At 43.5% G+C, this 3,688-nt stretch overlaps 1 pseudogene; it reads left to right on the forward strand.

The window, feature by feature from the left end:
• Positions 1 to 2,511: 2,511 nt before the first annotated feature.
• On the forward strand, positions 2,512 to 3,112 carry LOC124978904 (ferritin light chain-like; annotated as a pseudogene).
• The last annotated feature ends 576 nt before the right edge of the window (positions 3,113 to 3,688 follow it).

The following is a 3,688-nucleotide window of genomic DNA, read 5'->3' on the forward strand; positions in this document are numbered from 1 at the left end:
GTTCTTTGCAACTCAACCTTCACGAAATTACCTGGTTTTCTGTTCTTAGTTCATAGGGTTTGGCCTACTATCCCCAAAGCACTTTCATTGCCAGCCAGAGAGACCTTATAAGGAGAAGTGATACCTCTTTTCATTCCCAGGTAAGTTTTTAACAGTGTTCTGTTAAGAATGACTTCACTTCTCCAGTGGGTCACCTTTGCCGGAGAGTTCCGCCACCAAGAGCTGGGCATTCAAGAAACCGTGGTGTAGGACAGGAGCTGGAAAACCACTCACTTGAAAATTCAAGGGGAATTTTGAGAACCTTGATTTTTTTTTTTTTCCAGCTGTCTTAGTAAGCATCCTAATTTCTATCAATAAAACAGCAGGGCTGGGGTTTTGGCTCAGTGGCAGAGTGCTTGCCTCGCATGTGTGAGGCACTGAGTTCCATCCTCAGCACCACAGAAATAAATAAAATATTTTTAAAAAACACTAGCAATCTTTAGAAGAACATAAGCAAGGTTTAAACCAGGTTACTCTGAGAAGATCTTAGTATTTATACTGCACATCATTAGTTAAACTTTGATAGTTAACTCTATAAACTCTAAACTAGCCTGTTAGTGAAAGTAGCTACTCCTTCCACCATGTTTCCACCTCCACACCCAGGGACAGACTCAGAAATCCCACCTACCCATTGGTACTTTTTTTATTTTTGGTATTGGGGATTGAACCCAGGAGAGTTTAACCACTGAGTCATATCCCCAGCCCTTTTTATTTTTTATTTTGAGACAGAGTCTCACTAAGTTGCTTAGGGCCTCACTAAATTGCTGAGGCTAGCCTCAAACTTGTGATCCTTCTGCCTCAGCCTCCCTGGTCACTGGGATTACAGGTGTGGGCCACTGTGCCTGGCCCATTATTACTTCTTTATCAGTTTATTTAATGGAAAATATATTCCCTCAACTAGAAGAAAATTTGTGATAGGCACTGCTTAGTTCTTTCATATGCTATAAAATCTGTCAATGGAATTTATCTAATGTGGAGTTTGTGATGTTTGTATGAAGTTGTCTAAAGTTTGTATTTGCACCATGGATATAAAGGGCTTCTTATTCTCCAGATAGCCCACATTCTCCCTTGCCTGTGTCTTTTCTTTCCTAAATGAACCTGTGTCTTTGTCTCTGGAAAACAAATCAGGGTTGGGGGAGAGGAGGTTTGCTCCTCCATAGGCAAATAAATAATGTCTACATAATTGTAATTTGTGAAGAAAAGAGGATGTTAAACCTGAAAGGGAAAGCATAACTTTTGCTGTGGGACTGAATTGTGCCCCTGTACATTCAGTATATTGCAGCCCTCACTCTCAGCGTGGTGCAATTTGGAGATGGGAATTTGGGAAGGTCATTAGGTTTAGATTAGGTCATAAGGTGGGGCCCTCATGATGGGATTAGTGCTCTTATAAGAGAGACATCAGAGAATTTGCTTTCTCTCTGCCACGTGAAGATACAGAGGTGTCTATGTGCATGCCAGAGTTCAGTGATGCTAGCTAGTGTCTTCATCTTAGACTTCCCAGCCTCCAGAACTATGCAAAAATAAATCTCTGGACCCTTTTTTTTTTCTTTTGATGGTATTGGGGATTGAACCCAGAGGTGCTCAACCCTTGAACTTCATCCCCAACCCTTTTTTATTTCTGTTTTGAGACAGAGTCTTGCTAAATTGCTGAGGCTAGCCTTGAACCTGAGATTCTCCTGCCCCAGCCTCCCGAGTTGCTGAGATTACAGGCATGCACCACCGTGCCTGGCAATTCCTATGTTTAATCCACCCAATTTATGGTATTTTGTTATGCCAACCCAAGATGGTTAGTGCATCTTGCATGACTTTAGAAACATCTATTTACAAGTAAAATATTTAAAACTTTGCAGTTACCATTTGTGTGTGTATTCATTTAAGCAAATCTGACAGGACCTCTCTGCTTGTCAATACTTTTGATACCCTTTCAATTAGAAGTGATAAATTACCTTTTAAAAAGTTATATTATGCAGGGTTTTTTTTCAATAGTTTGGATAGGGTTGCAGCCAAGTAGTCAGAATTTGTGAAATTTACTCTTTTGACCACACTAAAGAAACTATTATGTATCATAGCAAATTAAATGTCATACATGAACACATTCTTGCAGGAAGATTTTGTGTTTTATTCTCAGAACATGGACATAGAAGAGATCTATGTTGATAATCATTGCCGATGAGTGTTGAAGACACATGGGGTTCATTGTACTAGACTTCTACTTTTGGGCAGTTTTAAAATATTGATAAGACAAAGTTTGAAATCATACACATGAACTACGTACAAACTAATGGTTGGACAAATTTAGTTTGTAATAGAAATGTAGTTAAGTTGTGCTTTGGGAAACCATCGCGCTTGGAGGTCCTACAGATCTGTCTCTTGCTTCAATAGTGTTTGGACGGAACAGACCCGGGGACTCCCTTTCCTTCTAGTTTCCAATCGCCTTCTAATCTGATCTCCACTTACAATCTCTGGGACCATCTTCTCGCCCACCTCCTGCTTCCGGGACCAGCTAACTCCGTTTTTTGTGGTTAGCTCCTTATGGACGACCAACCATGGCCTCCCAGATTCATCAGAATTATTCTACCGAGGTGGAGGCTGCCCTCAACCGCCTGGTCGATTTACGTCTGCAGGCCTCCTACACTCACCTCTCTCTGGGCTACTATTTCCACCTCCACGATGTGGCTCTGGAGGGCGTGGGCCACTTCTTCCGCAAATTGGCCAAGGAAAAGTGCGAGGCTTCTGAGCGTCTCCCGAAGATGCAAAACCAACGCGGCAGCCGAGCCCTCTTCCAGGACGTGCAGAAACCTTCTCAAGATGAGTGGGGCAACATCCAGGATGCCATGGAAGCTGCCTTGGCCCTGAAGAAGAACCTGAACCAAGTCACTTTGGATCTTCATGCCTTGGGCTCTACCCGCACAGACCCACATCTCTGTGACTTTCTGGAGAACCACTTCCCTGATGAGGAGGTGAAGCTCATCAAGAAGATGGGAGACCACTTGACTCATCTCCACCATCTGGAGGCCCCCAGGCTGGCCCTGGTGAGTATCTTTTCAAAAGACTCACACTCAAGCATGACTAGGAGGCCCTGGAACAGTGTGGCCTTAGATGGTGCTCCTTTGCATATCCTGGCATCAGAGCTTTGGTCTGAACCCCTCTCTCCCTCCCCCTCCCCCTCCCGCCTAGGCAGCTTTTTAGCCACCATGGAGCCCCTCCCAAACCTTGGACCAATGAAAATAAAGTTTTTTCCAGCCCCCCCCCCCCCAAAAAAAAAAAGTTGTGCTTTGGCTGATAACCTTTTTTAAAAAGTGGAAACGGAGAGCCACCTGGCCCCATTTTAAAAAGTACAACCTGTGCCAGCTAATTTGAATGGGAGAGAATGTTTTACACTCTATTTTCACAGCTGTCTTATCAGTTTCCTAAACTAAAGTAGGGCGGAGCACAGGGTTCAAGAATTTCAGGATGGGGGGCCTCAGGCTTTGTTGCAGTGGTGCAAGATAAGGATATCTTCCCAGGCTGGTCTCTTGGAGTAGAGACATTTATCCAGAGGGAACAAAAAGTAAGGCCTTCAAACATCTTTATAGAATTTACAGAGAAGTTGAAGCTTAGCAGACTTTAGCCAACTCTGCCAGCCTGGTGGGGAAATGACTTGGTGTTC

Source organism: Sciurus carolinensis, chromosome 3 (assembly GCF_902686445.1).
Source record: "Sciurus carolinensis chromosome 3, mSciCar1.2, whole genome shotgun sequence".
In the NCBI taxonomy this organism is placed as follows: domain Eukaryota; kingdom Metazoa; phylum Chordata; class Mammalia; order Rodentia; family Sciuridae; genus Sciurus; species Sciurus carolinensis.